General features: G+C 39.7%; 1 long non-coding RNA gene across 1 annotated transcript; it reads left to right on the forward strand.

Moving 5' to 3' along the window:
* The first annotated feature begins 20,030 nt into the window (after window positions 1–20,030).
* On the forward strand, window positions 20,031–21,412 carry LOC148153194 (uncharacterized). The gene is made up of 2 exons (XR_015761704.1): window positions 20,031–20,479; window positions 21,119–21,412. It is a non-coding gene; the product is annotated as an uncharacterized LOC148153194 (long non-coding RNA).
* The last annotated feature ends 3,324 nt before the right edge of the window (window positions 21,413–24,736 follow it).

The following is a 24,736-nucleotide window of genomic DNA, read 5'->3' on the forward strand; positions in this document are numbered from 1 at the left end:
AGCCTGTCGGACCACTTGCATGCAGACCACATTGTGAAGAGATTTTCATTCTTTATCGTACTAGGTGACCAACAACCAAGTAAGAAGAGTTACATGTGCGGTGAGGTTAACAGCTGGTGAGGCACTGACTTGATCATAATCAGATTTACAAATACAGAACCCCTACATGTTATTGTTTACATAAGGAAATTTTGAGCATGCGGACTACGCTTGAGGGCAAAAAGACTATTATTCTACATGTGATGCTTAGCCGCGCTGCTGCCGTAGAATAATTCTACTAACTCAAGCAAACTTGGACATGTAGATATTAATTTCGTACTGTGCTCCACAGCAAAGGGAGAAACCATTAAAGTATAATTCAAAACCACTTCTTTTTCGCTCTCTGTATCAGCGAAGCTACTGTATGGCTAACTCGCTGTTACTCTCTCTTACTCTGAAGTTGTGGAGTCTTAATGTCTGGGATCATGAGCGCCCCCAGCGATGAGGCAAGAGAACTGCCTCAAGTCTGTTCTCTGCCATTTATGATCGCTCCTCAGCACACGAAACATGTTACACACACAGTTGGTGACAATAAAAACACTGTACATTAAATACATGAGCTAAATTATAGAAAATCAGTTCATACATTAAATGTTTTTCAGCCATTTCATTGGCGACGGGCAGACAGGAGAAGCATGCTCTCATAGAATGGCAGCCAGTGCAGTTAGCGAGAGGTTGCGCAATCCCAGGTGAGGCTCAGCTCATTGCTACCTCACCGGCTTCGCTTCTGAGCATTTGAATAGGAAAATGCGAAAATCCAGCGATTTTGAAGAAAACATAATCAGAATTGGTTAAGCTAAATGAAAACTAGTTACTTTATAATACAAACCACAAAATCACAAGGTGAAAATAGCAATATAAATGATTTTACCATTATATATTATTTTTCATGACAACAGGTGAGGCTCTGCCCCCCCCCTTTCCGCACGTCACTGATTTTCTATCTATCTATCTATCTATGTATATATATATCAGTGGCGTGTGGTCAGGGGAGGCAGAGCCTCACCTATCATCATGGAAAAATAATATATAATAAAATCATTTATATTGCTATTTTCACCCTGTGGTTTGTACTATAAAGTATCTATTTTTTACTTAGCTTAACCAATTCTGAAGAATTTTACCTCAAAATCGCTGGATTTTCGCATTTTCCCATTCAAATGCTCAGAAGCGAAGCCGGTGAGGCAGCAGCTAGCTGAGCCTCACCTGGGATTGCGCAACCTCTCGCTAACTGCACTGGCTGCCATTCTATGGGAGCATGTTCGTCCTGTCTGTACGCCAGCAATAAAATGGCTAAAAAACATTTAATATATGGACTGATTTTCCATAATTTAGCTTATGTATATAATGTACAGTGTTGTTTTTGTCACCAGCTGTGTGTATCGTGTTTTGTGTGCGGAGGAGCGATCAGAAACAGCAGAGAACAGACTCGAGGTGAGGCAGGCTGTTCTCTTGCCTCATGGCAGGGAGCGCTCATGATCCCAGATATTGTGACTCCACAACTGCAGAGTAAGACACAGTGAACTAACCATGGAGCTAGCCATACAGTAAATAAGCAAAGTACAGCGATATATTTGTTTTCTCTTCTCTTCCGACGTCAACATGAAAGACTACATTTCTACACTTAAACAGTTTTCTAAAGTTGTTTTTCAATTGAAGCAGGAGATAATAACTAAAGGAAGAGCAACACCGGAGCTGAAAGTTTTGCTTCGAGACAGTTTGATGATTCTCAAACGGAGTAGAAAAGACATGCCGAAGATAGACTTGGCTTTGGATGAACGGATATTTTTGTGCAGAATTAGCGGTGCATGGATTTCATTGATAAGTAAAGGTAAGCCAGCAATAAGATGTTTTTTAGGTTTTTTTTATGAAATGTGCGTTTTGTGGGCTACAGTTTGGATGTCCAAGTAATTCAGTAAAGTAGAAGCGGTAGCTAATCTAGTTTTTTTAGTGTTAAATCCTAAAACATGTTGGCAGTTGCTATGGCAACGAGTCTGCGTTTAGCGTGGCGAATACCTCTTTCCCTTTGCTGTGGATGATAGCACGAAATCAATACCTACATTTCTAAGTTTCACTGAGTTAACGGGGCTATGGATGGCATGTAAAAGATTTGTCTTTTTGCCCCCCAGAGTTGTATGCCTGCACGAAATTTCTGTACGTCAAATAACATACATAGTGTCTATATAGTCGTAAGTCAGTGCCTCACCAGCAATGAACCTCACCGCACGTCACTAATATATATATATAGCCGTGTGCTATCAAACGGCAACTGCTATCACAACTTGAGATTGACGAGGTACAACACAAATGCTACGGCAAGGGGGAGGAGCCTGGATGTCAGGACAGGGGAGAGTTAACTACAACTACCCGCCCAGAGACTGGGTATAAAGCCCCAGTAATGAACAAACCATCAGAGCTGAACGAGGCAGCAACTGACCTGAGAGAGAGAATCATGGCCTGAATGAACACCAGACAACCCTGACGCCAATTACAACGGTTGAGTGAAGTACCATCTGAAAGTCTAATTGAAGATGTGAATGCAGCATTGAGAACGATCCCTACCAACACCATAACAGAAACCAATGAGCTGATATACAACTCAGCATCAGTGATCCTTGAGATGCTTGGCTATAAGAGCATCCATGAAAAGATGGTTTGAGGCTAAGATCAAGATAACAAGGAGGGAAGTGAGCCAACTGTCAGAGCTCCAAAGGGGTGCAATGAAAAGATCAGTACCTAAGAAGTACAGCCAGATGCCCATACCTGAAGCACTCGAAACTGCCAAACAAAGACTCCAAGCCTTGGCAAGCCGCCTACAGAGATACACAAGAGAGAATGAATCCAGGAGGATTAACCGGCTCTTCTCCACCCAACCAGCTAAAGTGTACTCTCAATGGCAGGGTACTAACAACAGAGCAGACCCACCAAGGCTGGAGACTGAACAATACTAGAAAGTCATATGGGAAAGGGAGGCGTCCCACAACAGCAATGCACAGTGGCTAACCTCCCTACGAGAGGACCACAGCAACCTCCCTGAACAAGCCCCGGTAACCCACACAGTGGCTGATGTCCAAGAAAGAGTCTCAGGTATGAAAAACTGGACAGCACCAGGACCTGACATGATCCATGCCTACTGGCTGAAGAAACTCACTACCCTCCATGAGCAGCTCAACTGAAACAGATGCTACAAAACGGGACTCACCCTGAATGGCTAACTGAAGGGCGCACAATCCTGATACAGAAGGATCCCTCAAAGGGTTCAGATCCATCCACTGTGCACCACTGTGGTCTTCACCTTCCACTGTGGTCTTCACCTTCCAGGTTGTTTCCAGTTCCTCTCTGATGCCCTGGTATTTCTCCAGTTTCTCGTGCTCCTTTTACCTGATGTTGTAATCACATCCACCACAATTGCTTTCCTCTGTTGTTATCCACAATGTCCAGTTATGGGTTCTCAACGTGGGCGGTACCACCCACGTTGAGAACTGCTAGTCTAAGTATTTCAGAAACTGCTGATCTACTGGGATTTTCACAGACAATCACAGGATTCACAGAGAATGGTCCAAAAATGAGAAAATATCCAGTGAGCAGCAGTTCTGTGGGAGCAAATGCCTTGTTGATGCCAGAGGTCAGAGGAGAATCACCAGATTAGAACAGCAACAGTAACTCAAATAACCACTCGTTACAACCGAGGTATGCAGAAGAGCATCTCTGAACACACAACACGTCAAACCTTGAAGAGGATGGGCTACAGCAGCAGAAGACCACACCTGGCGCCACTTCTGTCAGCTAAGAACGGGAAACAAATCCTACAATTCACACAGGCACACCAAAATTGGACAATAGAAAATTGGAAAAACGTTGCCTAGTCTGAGGAGTCTCGATTTCTGCTGCAACATTCGGATGGTAGGGTCAGAAATTGGCGTCAACATAACAGCATGGATCCATCCTACCTTGTATAAATGGTTCAGGTTGGTGGTGGTGCAGTGATGTGGGGATATTTTTCTGGCACATTTTAGGTCCATTAGTACCAATTGAGCATCGTGTCAACGCCACAGCCTGCCTGAGTATTGTTGCTGACCATGTCCATCCCTTTATGACCACAGTATACCCATCTTCTGATAGCTACTTCCAACAGGATAACACACCATGTCAATAAGCCTGAATCATCTCAGACTGGTTTCTTGAACACAACAATGAGTTCAATGAAGTCGAATTGCCTGCACAGTCACCAGATCTCAATCAAATAATAGAGCACCTTTGGGATGTGGTGGAACCGGAGATTTGCATCATGGATGTGCAGCCGACAAATCTGCAGCAACTGTGTGATGCTATCTTGTCAATATGGACCAGACTCTCTGAGGAATGTTTCCTATACCTTGTTGAATCTATGCCACAGAGGATTAATGCAGTTCTTGAAGCAAAAGTGGGTCCAACCCCGTACTAGCGAGGTGTACCTAATAAAGTGGGTAGTGAGTGTATTTTTCTTATCAGCAGCAGAAAGCTTTTGGCTGAGATGCTACCAAATATTTGTACCTCCTTTTTTTCTGAGTTGTTTCATCTGAGCTAAACCTCTTACCTTCCTGACACCATTTGGCATAATTCCTCATATTTGCCAAGATATTTATGACACTGTGACGTCTTTTTCTTTCACTCCTCCCCCACCATCAGTCTTCTCTGGCCTTTCTCCACCTCCATGTTTGTTTAGGTGTGAGTTTTCCACCCCAGCAGACAGATGTGGAGGTGCTAACCGTCTCCATTTTCACACCCATCCGCTCTCATCTGTCAGGCCCTCGAATGACACTGTGAGGCTCCACACCCCAGAGGCCTGAGGGCATTCAACAGGGCATTCAACAGAGGGCATTCAACAAGGCAAGTGAATCACACTTTGATTCAGTTAGGCTGGTTTCCTCAGCTTAAGCATGAGGGGTGATTGAAGTTGAAATACAAATTATTAATCATTTTAAAAGAGAAGATTATGGTTTTGAATATATGCAGTAAACTGCTTTACTTTCTCCCCTTAATTAACCTGCATGATAAGGTTTAGAATGTAAAAGTTAAGCAAATAGATTCAAAATTGATTTTAATGGTGTGATTTCTTAAATTGCAGAAAGAATGTTGGGAGATTAGAATGGGAGAGTGAACATATAGTCTTTATGTAAAATTGAAAATTCAACAATTGCAAAGGATCAAGAACTGGATAAAAATTGAGGGAAAGCCCTACAAGGAAGAAAACCATCCAGTTAAAACTGTCAAAGCACAGTTTTAATGACAGGCATGGAAACTTGAAGGGAAATCTGACTCTGGACTAAAGGAGTGAGAGAATGCAGGGTGATTATTGAAGTAGGGAGCTCGGGTCTCCACAGAGTCCTTGCTGCAAGCAATGGATCTTCCCTTGCAAACTCACTGAAAAAGTACAATACATACAGTTAGTTGGCATGACTTATTGAAAATTTTAACCACCTTTTTTTTTAGCTTACCCTCAACTCATAGTGATGAAATGGATTCAGTTTTTTTAAGTTGGCAAACCTCCTACATGTCAATCATTTAGTGACCAGGACTGAGACTTCCCTGTTATTTCCTGTGTTATGGTAGCTAAATGGTAAATGGACTGAACTTATATAGCGCTTTTCCAGTCATTATTGACCACTCAAAGCGCTTTACACTAGAGTCACATTCACCCATTTGTACTGACAAATGGGTGAATGTCAGTACATTCACCCATTTGAATGTACTGACATTCAAATGGGTCATATTGGCGTGTAAATGTCACACATTTACACGCCAATATGCAGATCGGTAGGTAATTTGGGGTTAAGTCCCTTGCCCAAGGGCCAGTGGTGGAGAAAGTACTAAAAAAATGTACTTAAGTAAAAGTACAAATACACAGACAAAAATTTACTCAAGTAAAAGTGAAAGTACCACATTAACATTTCACTTAAGTAAAAGTAAAAAAGTACTGGCTTTTAAAAATACTTAAGTAATAAAAGTAAAAGTACTTGCTGAATAATACCTAATCGCTAATATCATTAAGTGTACCGATCGTATTTAATTTTAATACATCAGTAATGTGCCATTTTAATGAACAATGCCACAGATAAAGCATGTTTTTATTGTGTTTACTCTGTAACATAGTTTAGACTTAGATATGTGATTCTATGCATCATAATTTCAGGGATGGAAACATCTTGTCTCCTGTCTTAACATACCATGAACTTCACTTTTTTTTGCCACTAGTGGCATTTATTTTGAAAGAAATCCAACTGAAAGGGGAGGACATGGAGCCAAGGAGCCACGTAGCAGAGTTGTAGTCTAGGCCAGTGGTCCCCAACCCCCCTTCCGTGGACCGGTACCGGTCCGTGGACCAATTGGTACCGGGCCGCGCAAGAAATAATTAAATATTTCCGTTTTATGTATTATTTGAGTCTGGAGGATCTTTTATTTTGAAAATCCTTTAACCGGATTCTCTCAGTTACTTGCGCGCCAACACTGAGCCCACAAGCAGCAAAATGAGTAAGAAACAGATCAGGTGTCTTTGGAAAGTTTCTTAGCAAAGGGGAAAAGGCCTAGAGAAGAGACAGGAGGATGGATTTATCCCGGACAGGTAGGTGAGTCAAACATTACAAGCCGCTCTGTGTAACATGCGGCGATCGGCTCACTAATTAGGCAATGAAGCTTCAAACTGCTTTGCCACTAGAGACCCAGCAGGCTGTGGAAATAAGCAACACTTCGGGTGTTATTGTCTCCCATCACTCCCAGATGGGACCGTCTCGTTGCAGAGAAACAAGCTCAGGGCTCCCGTTAGTCTTTATCGTGAGTTAAAATTTTCACAAAAGTAAAATGCTCGTTTTAGTGGCGCATCTGTATCTTATTTTGAAGGGATATGTAAATGTTACCATAGCGACCAGAGTCAGAGAGCGTTTGGGCAGTGGTCGAGAGGAGATGAGTAGAGCTTGTGAGTCTTAAGTCTGGTTTAGACGGCAAGATTTAAGAATTGTCGGCTGATTCTCCAAACCTCTGTGACCACAGAGCTGATAAAAGTACAACAGGTTCGATCGGTTCGTGTCTCCAGCCACAAGGCAGGAGCAACACGAACCGATTCCAGTCACAAACATCACGATTCCAGAAGAAAATCCACAAAGCCCCCAACACAGCATACGGGAATTTAGAATAACCAAACACGGATGACGATGTAGAAGCAATAGTGACAGTTTGTGGAGTCATTTTAAGAGATGAAAGACGTAACAAAAAGAAAAGGCGGTGGATAAAAGACGATGGGAGCAGCCGCTCTATTTGCTGCACTATGATTTGGAGGTGAAATCATAGTGCAGTGTTAACTATGAAGAAACTATGTTTCTTCATAGTTAACATTTTACCTGAATAAACATAAACATATATAATAATGACCTTTACATATAATAATAAACATTTCCACACATCATCTCCGATATCCAACGGACTCACAGTTGCGCGATATGTCAGCTGTTTGGGATTCCCCTCTGTTTTCTTACGTAACCACGCTTTCTGATTGGCTACCTGTCACATTCAGCAGGTTGCATTCTCGTTCCCAGTCAGGGTAAACCCGACAGGCTGCGATAAAAGAGCCAAGAAAACCTAAATTGGGTATATGCAGGACTTAGCGGACACCAATATGCAGAAGCCTTATCTGACGGTTCACATCCACATTCCCATAAAAACACCTAGATATTAAATACTAAGAGCTGAAATAAATTTAACCAGTATCAATTCAAACTCTTCATTCTGTTTTCCTTTCATCTCCTGTCATCCCTAAAAAAATAACGCCCTGGGGGGTTGCCAATATTGCCAATGTCAGAAACCGCAACTGTCTGCACCATTAAACACAGCAATTAATGGTATACAACGCTCAACTATGAACAATGTCCAAGGCACAATAAGCAAGAAGTAACCAAGCAGAAGGAGATGACTGCTCTCATCCTCCCTCCTGCTGCAACGTCTGCCACCATGACATGTGACGAAAACAAACAGCAATGAGCATGCTGTGTTCTTACATCCTTGTTTTATTTATTCACCAATAAAAAAAAAAAAAAATATATATATATATATATATATATATATATATATATAGGTAACACTTTATTTGACGGGTATTGAATAAGACCGTCATGACACCCACATAAACATGACATAACACCTGTCATGAACATGAATAAGTCTTCATGAATATTTATGACTGTTGTCATAATGCGTCGTTCGGTAAATTATGACACTTTTCATACAAAGTTGACATTAGTCAAAATGTCCCCAGATAGCACATGATGTTAAATCAACGTTGAAAAATAGTTAGAATCGTTGATTTTTGGTTGAAGTCGACAAATGACGGTGGATCAACCATCAAACAATCAAACCGTTGAAACTGTAACATTGAATCAATGTTGTTTGGTGGTTGAAATCTGATGTCTGAAATGCCGAAGTCTGATTAATGGTTGATTTTTGGTTGAAGTCGACAAATGACGGTGGATCAACCATCAAACAACCATCCACCTCTAGCCAAGTAACCAGTGTTGAAACTGTGTCATTGAATCAATGTTGTTTTGTGGTTGAAATCTAATGACTGAAATGCCGATGTCTGATCAACATCTGATCAATATTGAATCAATGTCAGCTGTTTTGCCTCACCCCTTCCCTCCTCCTCATCAGCGCTCTGGGTCAGAGGATTTTATTACTGAGTGGGGGTTATCACATTTAAATTAAGCACTATAGAGGATAGTGGGTGCTGATTCCTTTCTGTACATTTTCTTACTTGTTCATAACAATTCTCACTGACTGTTTGTGTGTGATATATTGACACAAAAACATCTACAACTTACTAAAAGGAGTGGAGCGGTCCACCCCCACCATTTACATGAGTGGGATGTCCTAAACACACAGCTGCTTCGCTGTTGTCTTGTTGGAAAATATGTTAATTCAATGTTGAATTATCATCACAAAGGTTGCATGTTTGGTTGAGGTCGACAACTGATGGTGGATCAACTATAAAACAACCATTCAATTCTAGCCAATTAACTAACGTTGAAACTGTGTCATTGAATCAATGTTGTTTTGTGGTTGACATCAAATACATGAAATGCCAACGTCGAATCCAGTGTGTTTCACCACCGGTCCTCCAGGCCCTACAAGTTTTAGGCATTTCCCTAATTCAACACACATGTTATTAATTGATGTCTGATTAACGGGGTTTTGCTGAACTGAAACAACGCAGGTCCGTTTGATTGACGTCAAGGTTTGGGGAAGAACTACCCACCCAGATAGCACAGAATGATTGAAACAACATTGAATCAATGTCAGCCAGAAACATTGAATCAACGTTGAACGCTGACATTGAAACAACATCGAAAGTGGTCGGTGACTTGTATGTTGAATCAACGTTAGGGTTTCAACCATTACTGACATTATATCAATGTTGATTCAACCATCATCTGTATGTCAACTTACATGCCTATTTGTGTTGATATTACATTGAATCAGTTAGGAATCAATGGTGATTCAACCATTATCTGAATGTGGATCTGCATGCATATTTGTGTTGATTCTACATTGAATGAGTTAGGAATCAATGTTGATTCAACACTCATTTGACTATGGATCTGCATGCATATCTGTGTTGATTCTACACTGAATCAGTTAGGAATCAACAATCATTCAACCATCATCTGAACGTGGATCTGCATGCAGATTTGTGTTGATTCTACATTGAATCAATGTTGATTCAACACTCATTTGACTATGGATCTGCATGCATATCTGTGTTGATTCTACATTGAATCAGTTAGAAATCAACAATCATTCAACCATCATCTGAACATGGATCTGCATGCAGATTTGTGTTGATTCTACATTGACTCAATGTTGATTCAACACTCATTTGACTGTGGATCTGCACGCATATTTGTGTTGATTCTACATTGAATCAGTTAGAAATTAATGTTGATTCAACCATCATCTGAACGTGGATCTGCATGCAGATTTGTGTTGATTCTACATTGAATCAGTTAGGAATCAACGTTCATTCAACCATCACCTGAACGTGGATCTGCATGCAGATTTGTGTTGATTCTACATTGAATTTAGGGCTGTTGTAAACGAATATTTTAGTAATCGAGTAATCTATCGATTATTCTTACGATTAATCGAGTAATCGGATAAAAAAAAATTATAAAATGAAATATTGGTAAATCTGGCATAATACCGGTGTTACTATCAGATATCAATATCAGTCCAATTTTTCATATTTGAGCATCCCTAACAGTTGCTTTTTTGTAGTTTAGAAAACTAACCTGTAACAATAATAGCTCACTTTCGAAGTTAACCAGAAGAAAAGTTATAGAAAAATCTGAAATTATATTGAATTTAATAACAAAGAGGCAGGCTCACAAATGTGCTTATAAAAAATGTCTACAATCCAGCTTTTAGTTTATGTATTCATCTACAGTGAGTTTAATAGATTAATTAAACTCACCTTGCCACCTAACCTGTCACGCTTTGGGTTTGAAAATACGGGAAATGCCGCCTGGAGTGGGAGGAGAGGGCGAATGAACGAACGTAAGATGGGGTGGAGGGGAGGAAATAGACCAGCGGACTGACGAACCGTTAGACCGGGTGACGAACACGGGGGGAAGCAATACGGGATATTTACGACACCTTCACTGGTCACACTCAGAAACTCATCTACCAGCCATGTACGATGCGCTCCGCCACCCGTTTCTTCAGACCGGGATATGAAATTTATTGTGCGGTTCGTCGGTAAAGCTACATTTACACGGTAAGCATCAGCTACTCAGCCGCCCGCCCTGTTCAGTCTATCCGCTCACCTCAGCGCTCTTCCCGCCGTTCGCTTTCAACCAGCAGCCCCGGAGGAGAAATGCTGCCGTACTCCAGGCATTCCCCCAGTCATGTTAAGGATGCTTATTGGTTCCCCAAAAACGATAAAAAGTCGGGCATTATCATCAATCAATAAAATCCCCACGGGCCAATCTTGAAGATTGGACTTTATGCCGCTGAGACTTAGCTTTTGTCAACAACTCAGAGGCGGAAGTGAGAGCTCCGCGCAACACAAATGAAGTCCCGGCCGGAACACGGTGCGCTAACTAATAAAACATAAATTAACGAAGCTTCGAGGCAGGTAAATTTTCCTCGAGGAATTTTAGTAATCGAGGTACTCGAACCATTCGAGGAATCGTTTCAGCCCTAATTGAATTAATGCTGATTCAACACTCATTTGACTGTGGATCTGCATGCATATTTGTGTTGATTCTACATTGAATCAGTTAGGAATCAATGTTGATTCAACCATCATCTGAACATGGATCTGCATGCAGATTTGTGTTGATTCTACATCGAATCAATGCTGATTCAACACTCATTTGACTGTGGATGTACATGCAGATTTGGGTTGATTTTATATTGAATGGAAGCTAAGGATTTATGTACATTTTAAGTCTGATAGGTCTACATCATAACATGCCACTAAGTTTCTTCACTGGTGTTAAACACTATATTATTGGCAGATGATGGGTAGACTGTGTACAAAAGGTTAAAAATGACAACATGGGTTTGATATAACATTTTATTTAAGAAAAGAGGGACAGATCTTTAAACATATTTGATTCCTTTTTCACTGTCAAAACAACAGTCTGTTGTCCACAGAAGAACAGAGTCCATGAGGTTAAGCTTTGTACTGTATGAAGTAGGGAAACAGTACAAGTTGTGGTATCCCCAGTTTGACTCTGGTTGGCGTCACTTTGATTCCTTGTGATGTCTTCCTCTCATTCTCGCGCATAATGAAGCCACTTCTTGACAGTCTTGCTGCAGTCCTCAAGAGTCAGCGTTTGGTCAAACTGCAGAGCAACAGCTGAAAAAAATAAAAGTGAGGAAGGTGCCGGTTAGAAAGATGATAAACATTTGAAAAGTTCTGAAAGACATTGAAAGATTAAACAGTGTACTGGTTACATGTCTGAGAACAAATACAAACCATATAGTTCCCCATGTGCACTCACTGTTAAATTAATATCTTAATCTTTCATTAATATTTATCTTAATGTTTACATATACAACTACATTTACCCATTAAGCTGCAGTATAGTGTAGGATTTATGATATTGATATTAAATCAATATTTAAAATAAAGGGCTGTTTATCAGAAAACCTAACAATAAAACTCAGGGAGGATCAGGTTTATTTAACACACCAGAGACAAATAAATAGAACAAAAGGTGATTTATAGTGTAGTTGGAAAAATTATAATTAATACACAATAAACTTCCATCAAATAGCTGGTTCAATCTTCCATCAACTACAAATATTTCCAAATAAGTTGATTAAATTCCTTAAAAAGTGTCTATATGCTGATAAGATCCCACACAAGTAACAATAATCCAGTTCAATTTAACCACCCAGATAGCACATGATGTTAAATCAACGTTGAAAAATAGTTAGAATCATTGATTTTTGGTTGAAGTCGACAAATGACGGTGGATCAACCATCAAACAACCATCCAATCAAACCGTTGAAACTGTGACATTGAATCAACGTTGTTTTGTGGTTGAAATCTGATCACTGAAATGCCGAAGTCTGATTAATGGTTGATTTTTGGTTGAAGACGACAAATAAAGGTGGATCAACCATCAAACAACCATCCAATCAAACCGTTGAAACTGTGACATTGAATCAACGTTGTTTTGTGGTTGAAATCTGATCACTGAAATGCCGAAGTCTGATTAATGGTTGATTTTTGGTTGAAGACGACAAATGACGGTGGATCAACCATCAAACAACCATCCACCTCTAGCCAAGTAACCAATGTTGAAACTGTGTCATTGAATCAATGTTGTTTTGTGGTTGAAATCTAATGACTGAAATGCTGATGTCTGATCAACATCTGATCAATGTTGAATCAATGTCAGATGTATTGCCGCACCCCTTCCCCTCCTCTCCTCCTCAACAGCGCTCTGGGTCAGAGCATTTTATTACTGAGCGGGGGTTATCACATTTAAATTAACCACTGCAGAGGATAGTCGGTGGTGATTCCTTTCTGTACATTTTCTTACTTGTTCATAACAATTCTCACTGACTGTTTGTGTGTGATATATTGACACAAAAACATCTACAACTTACTACAAGGAGTGGAGCGGTCCACCCCCACCATTTACATGAGTGGGATGTCCTAAACACACAGCTGCTTCGCTGTTGTCTTGTTGGAAAATATGTTAATTCAATGTTGAATTATCATCACAAAGGTTGCATGTTTGGTTGAGGTCGACAACTGATGGTGGATCAACTATAAAACAACCATTCAATTCTAGCCAATTAACTAACGTTGAAACTGTGTCATTGAATCAATGTTGTTTTGTGGTTGACATCAAATACATGAAATGCCAACGTCGAATCCAGTGTGTTTCACCACCGGTCCTCCAGGCCCTACAAGTTTTAGGCATTTCCCTAATTCAACACACATGTTATTAATTGATGTCTGATTAACGGGGTTTTGCTGAACTGAAACAACGCAGGTCCGTTTGATTGACGTCAAGGTTTGGGGAAGAACTACCCACCCAGATAGCACAGAATGATTGAAACAACATTGAATCAATGTCAGCCAGAAACATTGAATCAACGTTGAACGCTGACATTGAAACAACATCGAAAGTGGTCGGTGACTTGTATGTTGAATCAACGTTAGGGTTTCAACCATTACTGACATTATATCAATGTTGATTCAACCATCATCTGTATGTCAACTTACATGCCTATTTGTGTTGATATTACATTGAATCAGTTAGGAATCAATGGTGATTCAACCATTATCTGAATGTGGATCTGCATGCATATTTGTGTTGATTCTACATTGAATGAGTTAGGAATCAATGTTGATTCAACACTCATTTGACTATGGATCTGCATGCATATCTGTGTTGATTCTACACTGAATCAGTTAGGAATCAACAATCATTCAACCATCATCTGAACGTGGATCTGCATGCAGATTTGTGTTGATTCTACATTGAATCAATGTTGATTCAACACTCATTTGACTATGGATCTGCATGCATATCTGTGTTGATTCTACATTGAATCAGTTAGAAATCAACAATCATTCAACCATCATCTGAACATGGATCTGCATGCAGATTTGTGTTGATTCTACATTGACTCAATGTTGATTCAACACTCATTTGACTGTGGATCTGCACGCATATTTGTGTTGATTCTACATTGAATCAGTTAGAAATTAATGTTGATTCAACCATCATCTGAACGTGGATCTGCATGCAGATTTGTGTTGATTCTACATTGAATCAGTTAGGAATCAACGTTCATTCAACCATCACCTGAACGTGGATCTGCATGCAGATTTGTGTTGATTCTACATTGAATTTAGGGCTGTTGTAAACGAATATTTTAGTAATCGAGTAATCTATCGATTATTCTTACGATTAATCGAGTAATCGGATAAAAAAAAATTATAAAATGAAATATTGGTAAATCTGGCATAATACCGGTGTTACTATCAGATATCAATATCAGTCCAATTTTTCATATTTGAGCATCCCTAACAGTTGCTTTTTTGTAGTTTAGAAAACTAACCTGTAACAATAATAGCTCACTTTCGAAGTTAACCAGAAGAAAAGTTATAGAAAAATCTGAAATTATATTGAATTTAATAACAAAGAGGCAGGCTCACAAATGTGCTTATAAAAAATGTCTACAATCCAGCTTTTAGTTTATGTATTCATCTACAGTGAGTTTAATAGATTAATTAAACTCACCTTGCCACCTAACCTGTCACGCTTTGGGTTTGAAAATACGGGAAATGCCGCCTGGAGTGGGAGGAGAGGGCGAATGAACGAACGTAAGATGGGGTGGAGGGGAGGAAATAGACCAGCGGACTGACGAACCGTTAGACCGGGTGACGAACACGGGGGGAAGCAATACGGGATATTTACGACACCTTCACTGGTCACACTCAGAAACTCATCTACCAGCCATGTACGATGCGCTCCGCCACCCGTTTCTTCAGACCGGGATATGAAATTTATTGTGCGGTTCGTCGGTAAAGCTACATTTACACGGTAAGCATCAGCTACTCAGCCGCCCGCCCTGTTCAGTCTATCCGCTCACCTCAGCGCTCTTCCCGCCGTTCGCTTTCAACCAGCAGCCCCGGAGGAGAAATGCTGCCGTACTCCAGGCATTCCCCCAGTCATGTTAAGGATGCTTATTGGTTCCCCAAAAACGATAAAAAGTCGGGCATTATCATCAATCAATAAAATCCCCACGGGCCAATCTTGAAGATTGGACTTTATGCCGCTGAGACTTAGCTTTTGTCAACAACTCAGAGGCGGAAGTGAGAGCTCCGCGCAACACAAATGAAGTCCCGGCCGGAACACGGTGCGCTAACTAATAAAACATAAATTAACGAAGCTTCGAGGCAGGTAAATTTTCCTCGAGGAATTTTAGTAATCGAGGTACTCGAACCATTCGAGGAATCGTTTCAGCCCTAATTGAATTAATGCTGATTCAACACTCATTTGACTGTGGATCTGCATGCATATTTGTGTTGATTCTACATTGAATCAGTTAGGAATCAATGTTGATTCAACCATCATCTGAACATGGATCTGCATGCAGATTTGTGTTGATTCTACATCGAATCAATGCTGATTCAACACTCATTTGACTGTGGATGTACATGCAGATTTGGGTTGATTTTATATTGAATGGAAGCTAAGGATTTATGTACATTTTAAGTCTGATAGGTCTACATCATAACATGCCACTAAGTTTCTTCACTGGTGTTAAACACTATATTATTGGCAGATGATGGGTAGACTGTGTACAAAAGGTTAAAAATGACAACATGGGTTTGATATAACATTTTATTTAAGAAAAGAGGGACAGATCTTTAAACATATTTGATTCCTTTTTCACTGTCAAAACAACAGTCTGTTGTCCACAGAAGAACAGAGTCCATGAGGTTAAGCTTTGTACTGTATGAAGTAGGGAAACAGTACAAGTTGTGGTATCCCCAGTTTGACTCTGGTTGGCGTCACTTTGATTCCTTGTGATGTCTTCCTCTCATTCTCGCGCATAATGAAGCCACTTCTTGACAGTCTTGCTGCAGTCCTCAAGAGTCAGCGTTTGGTCAAACTGCAGAGCAACAGCTGAAAAAAATAAAAGTGAGGAAGGTGCCGGTTAGAAAGATGATAAACATTTGAAAAGTTCTGAAAGACATTGAAAGATTAAACAGTGTACTGGTTACATGTCTGAGAACAAATACAAACCATATAGTTCCCCATGTGCACTCACTGTTAAATTAATATCTTAATCTTTCATTAATATTTATCTTAATGTTTACATATACAACTACATTTACCCATTAAGCTGCAGTATAGTGTAGGATTTATGATATTGATATTAAATCAATATTTAAAATAAAGGGCTGTTTATCAGAAAACCTAACAATAAAACTCAGGGAGGATCAGGTTTATTTAACACACCAGAGACAAATAAATAGAACAAAAGGTGATTTATAGTGTAGTTGGAAAAATTATAATTAATACACAATAAACTTCCATCAAATAGCTGGTTCAATCTTCCATCAACTACAAATATTTCCAAATAAGTTGATTAAATTCCTTAAAAAGTGTCTATATGCTGATAAGATCCCACACAAGTAACAATAATCCAGTTCAATTTAACCACCCAGATAGCACATGATGTTAAATCAACGTTGAAAAATAGTTAGAATCATTGATTTTTGGTTGAAGTCGACAAATGACGGTGGATCAACCATCAAACAACCATCCAATCAAACCGTTGAAACTGTGACATTGAATCAACGTTGTTTTGTGGTTGAAATCTGATCACTGAAATGCCGAAGTCTGATTAATGGTTGATTTTTGGTTGAAGACGACAAATAAAGGTGGATCAACCATCAAACAACCATCCAATCAAACCGTTGAAACTGTGACATTGAATCAACGTTGTTTTGTGGTTGAAATCTGATCACTGAAATGCCGAAGTCTGATTAATGGTTGATTTTTGGTTGAAGACGACAAATGACGGTGGATCAACCATCAAACAACCATCCACCTCTAGCCAAGTAACCAATGTTGAAACTGTGTCATTGAATCAATGTTGTTTTGTGGTTGAAATCTAATGACTGAAATGCTGATGTCTGATCAACATCTGATCAATGTTGAATCAATGTCAGATGTATTGCCGCACCCCTTCCCCTCCTCTCCTCCTCAACAGCGCTCTGGGTCAGAGCATTTTATTACTGAGCGGGGGTTATCACATTTAAATTAACCACTGCAGAGGATAGTCGGTGGTGATTCCTTTCTGTACATTTTCTTACTTGTTCATAACAATTCTCACTGACTGTGTGTGTGTGTGATATATTGACACAAAAACATCTACAACTTACTACAAGGAGTGGAGGGGTCCACCCCCACCGTTTACATGAGTGGGATGTCCCAAACACACAGCTGCTTTGCTGTTGGCTTGTTGGAAAATATGTTAATTCAATGTTGAATTATCATCACAAAGGTTGCATGTTTGGTTGAGGTCGACAACTGATGGTGGATCAACTATAAAACAACCATTCAATTCTAGCCAATTAACTAATGTTGAAACTGTGTCATTGAATCAATGTTGTTTTGTGGTTGACATCAAATAAATGAAATGCCAACGTCGAATCCAGTGTGTTTCAGCACTGGTCCTCCAGGCCCTACAAGTTTTAGGCATTTCCCTAATTCAACACACATGATATTAATTGACGTCTGATTAACGGGGTTTTGCTGAACTGAAAAAACGCAGGTCAGTTTGATTGACGTCAAGGTTTGGGGAAGAACTACCCAGATAGCACACGATGTTAATTTAATGTTGAATTATGATCACAAAGGCTTCATGTATGGTTCAGGTCAACGACAGAAGCTGGATCAACCATCAAACAACCATTCAATTCTAGCCAATTAACATTCATTGATTGAAATGCCACATCGAATCTAGTGTTTTTCAGCACTGGCACCAGGCACACTGCCCTGCAAGTTTTAGCCATTTCCCTAATTCAGCACACATGATTTTAATTAACATTTGATTAACAAGGTTTTGCTGAACTGAAAGCATGCAGGTCAGTTTGCCTTGAGGATAAGGTTTGGGGAAAAACTAGTAATCAAAGTGTTCAGGTGTTTTTTGCACCCCTCACCACCGCCTGCCATTCAAACGCCCAACCCCCTTCCCTCCACCTGCCAAACACACACACACACACCTCTTTCCCCCCACCTGGGCCCATCTACCCCTCAATTGGGTGAAACAACTTTAATTTTAAGTCAGGGTTTTTCATTTTTTAAAAGATTGTTTTGGCTAGTGGCCTTTATTTGATAGTTAATTGACAGGAAAGTGGGTAATGAGAGAAGGGGGGTAATGCAGCAAAGGTTGCCAAGGTCAGGAATTGAACCTGTGACAGCTGTGTTGAGGACTGAGTCCTTGATTGTGGTTTGTGCTTAACCCCTGCGCCACCACAGCACAACCCCTTTTAGGTGAGGGTTAATCACGTTTTAACTTAAGCACTATGTGTTGACAACACTGAGTTGTGATTCCGTTCTGTACCCAGATTCACTAGCGGAACAAGTCAGCGTTGGGCCGGGGGGCGGGGCTAATTACCGGACCCCTAACGAATCACCAGGCCCCTGACGTTTATAGCCTGCGCTACCAGAAACTGTTGAGCGAGGAGGTTGGTCTGCGTTTTTTGGTTGATCTTTACCCAGGAAACACATCGGCTAGACCGTGAGTGAAACGGTCACTGGGACTGACTAGTATATATTCCATTGAGGGAAAGTAACTTTAACATTAAATAGACCTTTCTCAACAGGCGGTAGACTTTCTCAGTCTATAATCAGATATTTAAGCACCCCCCCCCCCCCCCCATAGCTCTGCGCCTGCCCAGATTGCACATGATGGCAATTCAACATTGAATTAACATCTTTTGCCAACAAGCCAACAGCGAAGTGGCTGTGTGTTTGGGACATCCCACTCATGTAAATGGTGGGGGTGGACCGCTCCACTCCTTGTAGTAAGTTGTAGATGTTTTTGTGTCAATATATCACACACAAATGGTCAGTAGGACTTTTTTATGAAAAAGAAAGAAAATGTACAGAAATGAATCTTCACCCACTATCCTTTACAGAGGTTAATTTAGAATGTAATACCCCCCACTCACTAATAAAATGCTCTGACCCAGAGCTCTGATGAGGAGGAGAGGAGGGGAAGGGGTGTGGCAAAAGAGCTGACATTGATTCAACATTGATTCAACATTGATCAGTCGTTGATCAGACATTAGCATTTCATTCATTAGATTTCAACCACAAAACAACATTGACTCAATGACACAGTTTCAACATTGGTTACTTGGCTGGAGGTGGATGGTTGTTTGATGGTTGATCAACCATCAGTTGTTGACCTCAACCAAAAATCAACCATTCTAACTATAATTCAACGTTTATTTACCGTTGTGTGCAATCTGGGCAGTTTGTTGCAGCCCTCATCACCTCCTCATCTCCCCCTACTCCCTCCCAAGCCTCCCCCACCCAGCCGCTCCTCCCAACCTTCTCCTCTTTACCCCCTCTCATTCCTTCTTCCCTCCCCCTCCTTGAGCTCTGGGTCAGAACATTTTATTACTAGGTGGGGGTTAATCATGTTTCAAATTAAGCACTACATGTTGAGAACAGTGGGTTGTGATTCCTTTCTGTACATTTTCTTACTTGTCTGTAAATATTATTACTGACTGTGCATAATGTGTTGACACAAAAACATCTACAAGTCTGTACTAGGAGTTGTACAGTCCACCTCCCCGATTTTACACTTGTGGTTTGTCCCAACCAAAAAGCCACTTTGCTGCTGGCTTGTTTGCTACCGGCTTCTGAATTGAATTCTCCGCTGAGCACTTTTATGGTAAGTTTTTCAATATTACTTTGATCTTAAATGTGTTTATTGAAAAATAAGGGCATTGTTTTGTGCCCGTAGTAATCCTGGTTATTTTGGGGCAAAACTGATATTTTTAATAATTGAGGTCATGTCTCCTTTTGTATTATTTTCATCCTACCCACCACTCCAGGCCTAAGTATGAAATCCTGCGAGATTTTGTGGGATTTGAGTTTTTAAAATAGGGCGGGGCCTATTGTTTGGTCTGGGAGAACATGTGGTGGACAAAGAAGTGTAAGGCTGGCTGGTCCAGGTGGGCTTTAAATTGTTGTGATAGTAATCTCTTGTTTTTAACTTTTTATTATGATGTGCTTAGGGACGTGCTTAAATGAGCCTCTGTACCAGAACAGCTGAGTTGGATGATTACATGACCGTCTGCAGCCATCAAGAAGTGCAGAAGGTTGTTAATCATCCACAGATTCAATCCAGGTGAGGCAGAAGGGAAACACTTAACATGTAAGGCAGGTGAAACACTGAACTAAACCTGCTAATGACTGATTCAGTCTGTTGATCCTTGGATTGGTAACTGGTTAAATTGAACTGGACTGTTGTTACTTGTGTGGGATCTTTATTAGCATATAGACACTTTTTAAGGAATTTAATCAACTTATTTGGAAATATTTGTATTTGATGGAAGATTGAACCAGCTATTTGATGGAAGTTTATTCTGTATAAATTATAATTTTTCCAACTACACTATAAATCACCTTTTGTTCGATTTATTTGTCTCTGGTGTGTTAAATAAACCTGATCCTCCCTGAGTTTTATTGTTAGGTTTTCTGATAAACAGCCCTTTATTTTAAATATTGATTTAATATCAATATCATAAATCCTACACTATACTGCAGCTTGATGGGTAAATGCAGTTGTATATGTAAACATTAAGATAAATATTAATGAAAGATTAAGATATTAATTTAACAGTGAGTGTACATGGGGAACTATATGGTTTGTATTTGTTCTCAGACCTGTAACCAGTACAGTGTTTAATCTTTCATTGTGTTTCAGAACTTTTCAAATGTTTATCATCTTTCTAACTGGCACCTTCCTCACTTTTATTTTTTTCAGCTGTTGCTCTGCAGTTTGACCGAAAGCTGACTCTTGAGGACTGCAGCAAAATTGTCAAGAAGTGGCTTCATTATGCGCCAGAATGAGAGGAAGACATCACAAGGAATCAAAGTGACGCCAACCAGAGTCAAACTGGGGTTACCACAACTTGTACTGTTTCCCTACTTCATACAGTACAAAGCTTAACTTCATGGACTCTGTTCTTCTGTGGACAACATACTGTTGTTTTGACAGTCAAAAAGGAATCAAATATGTTTAAAGATCTGTCCCTCTTAAATAAAATGTTAAATCAAACCCATGTTGTCATTTTTAAACTTTTGTACACAGTTTACGCATCATCTGCCAATAATAGTGTTTAACACCAGTGAAGAGACTTTTAGTGGCATGTTATGATGTAGACCTATCAGACGTAAAATGTATATAAATCCTTAGCTTTCATTCAATATAAAAACAACCCAAATCTGCATGTACATCCACAGTCAAATGAGTGTTGAATCAACATTGATTCAATGTAGAATTAACACAAATCTGCATGCAGATCCATAGTCAAATGAGTGTTGAATCAACATTGATTCAATGTAGAATCAACACAGATATGCATGCAGATCCATAGTCAAATGAGTGTTGAATCAACATTGATTCAATGTAGAATCAACACATATCTGCATGCAGATCCACGTTCAGATGATGGTTGAATCACCATTGATTATACCATAAAAGTGCTCAGCGGAGAATTCAATTCAGAAGCCGGTAGCAAACAAGCCAGCAGCAAAGTGGCTTTTTGGTTGGGACAAACCACAAGTGTAAAATCGGGGAGGTGGACTGTACAACTCCTAGTACAGACTTGTAGATGTTTTTGTGTCAACACATTATGCACAGTCAGTAATAATATTTACAGACAAGTAAGAAAATGTACAGAAAGGAATCACAACCCACTGTTCTCAACATGTAGTGCTTAATTTGAAACATGATTAACCCCCACCTAGTAATAAAATGTTCTGACCCAGAGCTCAAGGAGGGGGAGGGAAGAAGGGATGAGAGGGGGTAAAGAGGAGAAGGTTGGGAGGAGCGGCTGGGTGGGGGAGGTTTGGGAGGGAGTAGGGGGAGATGAGGAGGTTATGAGGGATGCAACAAACTGCCCAGATTGCACACAATGGTAAATCAACATTGAATTATAGTCAGAATGGTTGATTTTTGGTTGAGGTCAACAACTGACGGTTGATCAACCATCAAACAACCATCCACCTCCAGCCAAGTAACCGATGCGCACATGAGTGAGGAGGAGAGGAGGGGAAGGGGTGAGGCAAAACAGCTGACATTGATTCAATATTGATCAGATGTTGATCAGACATCAGCATTTCAGTCATTAGATTTCAACCACAAAACAACATTGATTCAATGACACAGTTTCAACACTGGTTACTTGGCTAGAGGTGGATGGTTGTTTGATGGTTGATCCACCGTCATTTGTCGTCTTCAACCAAAAATCAACCATTAATCAGACTTCGGCATTTCAGACATCAGATTTCAACCACCAAACAACATTGATTCAATGTCACAGTTTCAACGGTTTGATTGGATGATTGTTTGATGGTTGATCCACCGTCATTTGTCGACTTCAACCAAAAATCAACCATTAATCAGACTTCGGCATTTCAGACATCAGATTTCAACCACCAAACAACATTGATTCAATGTCACAGTTTCAACGGTTTGATTGGATGATTGTTTGATGGTTGATCCACCGTCATTTGTCGACTTCAACCAAAAATCAACGATTCTAACTATTTTTCAACGTTGATTTAACATCATGTGCTATCTGGGCCGTTACTGTGTAAACAAAGATTGTAATTAGAACGTTTTCATGTAAATGATCCAACTAAAACGGAACAAAAATCCGTTTTTGTTGGATCATTGTCGTGTAAATGGCCCTGCATGGTTATAAAACTGAGATACCAGATTGGCTCATATTTTATAATGTGAGCACACTCTGTGTATCACGGTAAGAAATTAAATTCCCTGCAGTAAGGAATATACAGATCATCTAAAGTCAAGCCTGAATGATTTAGTTGTAGATCAGTCATTGCTAAACATACAGTCTACATATCAATTGTGTTGTTATCTCTGCAGTTATACCAGGACATGAAATGAATTATAGGGATTCTGATTTGGCTTAAATAATTTTCTTTATTTTCTAATTTAAAAAAAATAAATAAATAAAGCTAATCTGAATAAAGGTTTGCAGAATGTATTTGTCCTGGGTTTGATATGCCCTTAAAGCCCAAACAGATCTTTTCTTTAAATAAATTATTTTTATCTTATCTTGCCCTTCTGCTCATCTTATTCCTTCTGACTCCTGTTGATAGGTTTCAAGTTTTCTGTATTCTGATTAAAACTTATGTTTTTTTACAAGATATAAAATGCAAATGAACTTAAAACCCAAGTATAGTGAGTAGGGTGTACTTGGTCTTTCTTTGTCCTTTGAGCTTTTACAAGGATTACAATCAAGTGTAGATGAATTCACTGTGATGATGCAGAATACTAATGTAAAATATTATAGATTTCCCACATGACAGCAAATGATAAAATCAAAGTATTTTGTAGTTGGAAGTGGGGTCTTGTTAGTATCTGTTTTTTTATTTATTTATGTAAATTCATTCAAGTTTCCATTTAAAAGCAAAATGAACAGTTCTGGATGCAAAACGTCCATATTAGAATAAAATATGCTCCTGGAAAGTAATAAAACTTGTAAAATCTGCAGAACGTTTTCAAAATTTAAAGAAGCATATTCACAAACAAAAGCTGTAGAAAATTAGAGCATGTGTTCTAGTGATTTATTTATACAGTGAGCTGCCGGTAAGGGACCACTATCTCCTACCAATAGCTAAAACCTAAATACTTGAGAGGTTTTTTTTTATCTCCACTGGCATCACATGCATGCTCATGTATGAAAGATTGCTTAAAGTCAACAACACAATGCAAATGACCATCTATTGTCACTACATGCTCATTCTGCAGGTCAATAACTTGATGTGGTCTGCTGGGTTTTCTTAGATTGAAAGCTGTTTAACCAATTTGAATGGTAAATGGACTGAACTTACATAGCGCTTTTTCCAATCATTTTGACCACTCAAAGCACTTTACACTAGAGTCACATTCACCCGCACTTACAAACACTCAAACATTTATACACCGATACGCAGATCGGTAGGCAGTTTGGGGTTAAGTGCCTTGCCCAGTGGCACATCAACACATGGCAGGAGGAAGTTGGAATTGAACCTACAAACCTTCTGATCACAAGACGACTACTCTTCCCACAGAGCCACAGTCCCTAACCCTAACCCAGGTAAATAAACCTGGGGCGACTGAATAATAAATAAACAGAACCTGACTTCATTGTTTGCAGACTCCATTGACTTGGAATCTGTCTGAATTTAGTTGAATTGAAACTTAGTTTCATGGTAACACTAATTTCAAAGGCAGATTACTGACAAGATGACTCCTGTACATCACATCATGTATTTCTAGCAAATCTCAGCTAAATGTAGATGTCAGTTAGAAGTCTAAAACTCAGTTTGAATGTGGACTGCATTTTCAAGTTTTGAACATAATTAGTCT

Source organism: Poecilia mexicana, unplaced genomic scaffold, assembly GCF_051168715.1.
Source record: "Poecilia mexicana isolate PSO_F unplaced genomic scaffold, ASM5116871v1 scaffold_20, whole genome shotgun sequence".
Lineage (NCBI taxonomy): Eukaryota > Metazoa > Chordata > Actinopteri > Cyprinodontiformes > Poeciliidae > Poecilia > Poecilia mexicana.